The following is a 3,342-nucleotide window of genomic DNA, read 5'->3' on the forward strand; positions in this document are numbered from 1 at the left end:
GGGGGGGGGGGGGGGGGGGGTGCTGCTGTGTCCTGGTAGCTTGAAGCCACAATAGATGGAGGTTCATTAAATGCTAACAGATGAAAAAGAAATACAAAACTGAACTCAAAATGGATCAAAGATGTGAATGAAAGATTTTATTTTATTTATTTATTTTTTTTACGAAATTTATTGTCAAATTGGTTTCCGTACAACACCCAGTGCTCATCCCAACAGGTACCCTCCTCAATACCCGTCACCCACTTTCCCCGACCTCCCACTCCCCATCAACCCTCAGTTTGTTCTCAGTGTTTAAGAGTCTCTTATGCTTTGGCTCTCTCCCCCTCTCTAACTTATTTTTCCCTCCCCCTCCCCCATGGTCTTCTGTTAAGTTTCTCAGGATCCACATAAGAGTGAAAACATATGGTATCTTTCTCTATATGACTTATTTCACTTAGCGTAACACTCTCCAGTTCCATCCACGTTACTACAGGCCATATTTCATTCTTTCTCATTGCCAAGTGGTATTCCATTGTGTATACAAGCCACAATTTCTTTATCCATTCATCAGTTGATGGACATTTAGGCTCTTCCCATAGTTTGGCTATTGTTGAAAGTGCTGCTATAAACATTGGGGTATAAGTGCCCCTATGCATCAGCACTCCTGTATCCCTTGGGTAAATTCCTAGCAGTGCTATTGCTGGGTCATAGGATAGATCTATTTTTAATTTTTTGAGGAAACTCCACACTGTTTTCTAGAGCGGCTACACCCGTTTGCATTCCCACCAACAGTGCAAGGGGGTTCCCGTTTCTCCACATCCTCGCCAGCATCTACAGTCTCCTGATTTGTTCATTTTAGCCACTCTGACTGGCATGAGGTGGTATCTCAGTGTGGTTTTGATTTGTATTTCCCTGATGATCACATTCACAATTGCACCAAGAATCATAAAATACCTAGGAATAAACCTAATCAAAGTTGTAAAAGATCTGTATGCTGAAAACTATAGAAAGCTTATGAAGGAAATTGAAGAAGGTACAAAGAAATGGAAAGACATTCCATGCTCATGGATTGGAATAATAAATATTGTTAAAATGTCAATACTACCCAAAGCTATCTGCACATTCAGTGCAATCCCAATCAAAATTGCACCAGCATTCTTCTCGAAGCTAGAACAAGCAATCCTAAAATTCGTATGGAACCACAAAAGACTCCGAATAGCCAAAGTAATATTGAAGAATAAGACCAAAGCGGGAGGCATCACAATCCCAGACTTTAGCCTCTACTACAGAGCTGTAATCATCAAGACAGCATGGTATTGGCACAAAAACAGACATATAGACCAATGGAATAGAATACAGACTCCAGAATTGGACCCACAAAAGTATGGCCAACTAATCTTTGACAAAGCAGGAAAGAATATCCAATGGAAAACAGTCTCTTTAACAAATGGTGCTGGGAGAACTGAACAGCAACATGCAGAAGGTTGAAACTAGACCACTTTCTTACATCACTCACAAAAATAAACTCAAAATGGATGAAGGACCTGAATGTGAGACAGGAAACCATCAAAACCCTAGAGGAGAAAGCAGGAAAAGACCTCTCTGACCTCAGCCACAGCAATTTCTTACTTGACACATCCCCAAAGGCAAGGGAATTAAAAGCAAAAATGAACTACTGGGACCTTATGAAGATAAAATCTTCTGCACAGCAAAGGAAACAATCAACAAAACTACACAGCAACCAACGGAATGGGAAAAGATATTTGCAAATGACCTGTTGGACAAAGGGCTAGTATCCAAAATCTATAAAGAACTCACCAAACTCCACACCCGAAAAACAAATAATCCAGTGAAGAAATGGGCAGAAAACATGAATAGACACTTCTCTAAAGAAGACATCCAATGGCCAACAGGCACATGAAAAGATGAATGTAAGACTTTATAAAACACTTAGAAGAAAAAGACTTCATCACATTAGGTTGGCACGTATAATACCAAAAACACAAGGAACACAAATCAAAATTGATCAATAGGACATCAAATTAAAAACTTCTGTGTGTCAAAGGACACAATCAACATATTGAAAAGTCAGCCTACAGCATGAAAGAAAATATTTGTAAATCATACATTGTATAAAGGTTCACTATCGAACATATAAAGCACCTGCACTTCCACAACAAAAAAACCTAGTAACGCAATGAAAAAATAGACCAAGGACCTCCATATTTCCCCACCGACACATAAATGGTCAACAAAAATATGAAAAGATGCTCAATATCACTTATCATTAGCAAAATGTAAATCAAAACCCAAATGATATATCACCTCACATCCTTTTGGAAGACTACTAAGAATCAAAAATAGAAGTAAAAAGGTTTGGATGAGGATATGGAGAAACTGAAATCCTTGTGCAATTGGGGACAATGTAAAATGGTACAGGCTTCAGGAAAAAATATTATGGTGGTTTCTTACAAAATTAAAAATAGAATTGCCATATGATCCAGCAATTCCACTTCTGGATATAAATCCGAAAGAATTGAAAACAAGGCCTCAAATATCTATGTGTAGTATACTGGTCTTCATAGCAGCATCATTCACAAAAGCCAAAAGATGGAAGCAATGCAAACAAATGTCCATCGGCAGATACACACAGGTAAAGAAAAGGTGGAACATACATACAATGGAATGTACACACGTGTATACACACAGCATACAGCCTGAGAAAGGAAGGCATTCTGACGCATGCTACAACATGGATGGATCTTGAGGGCATTATGCTAAGTGAAATAAGCCAGTCACAAAAAGACAAATACTGTATGATCCCACTTACATGAGGTACCTAGAATAATCAAATTTAGAGAAACAAAGTAGAATGGTAGCTGCCAAAACCGGGCAGAAGGTAAAATGGAGAGTTGTTTAATGGGTGTAGAATTTCAGTTTTGCAAGACCAAAAAGTTCTGGGGATTGATTACATAACAGCTGTAAATATATTTCAATTTCGGCAGAAGCGCCTTGCAATATAATCATTGCTAAATAAGAATATGAAGGACGCAGATCAGAAAGGATACCGAACTTTCCCCTATTTACTGAATTCTTTTAAAAATGTTGGCCATTCCTTTTGTAGCAATGTGGATGGAACTGGAGAGTGTTATGCTAAGTGAAATAAGTCATACAGAGAAAGACAGATACCATATGTTTTCACTCTTATGCGGATCCTGAGAAACTTAACAGAAGTCCGTGGGGGAGGGGAAGAACAAAAAAAAGAGATTAGAGAGGGAGGGAGCCAAAGCATAAGAGACTCCTTAAAAACTGAGAATAAACTGAGGGTTGGTGGGGGGTGGGAGGGAGGGGAGGGTGGGTGAC

At 39.0% G+C, this 3,342-nt stretch overlaps 1 pseudogene; it reads left to right on the forward strand.

Moving 5' to 3' along the window:
• LOC125922322 (60S ribosomal protein L27a-like) overlaps nucleotides 1-3,342 on the forward strand; it is a 9,125-nt pseudogene that overhangs the window by 541 nt on the left and 5,242 nt on the right.

This window comes from Panthera uncia, chromosome B1 (genome assembly GCF_023721935.1).
Source record: "Panthera uncia isolate 11264 chromosome B1, Puncia_PCG_1.0, whole genome shotgun sequence".
Lineage (NCBI taxonomy): Eukaryota > Metazoa > Chordata > Mammalia > Carnivora > Felidae > Panthera > Panthera uncia.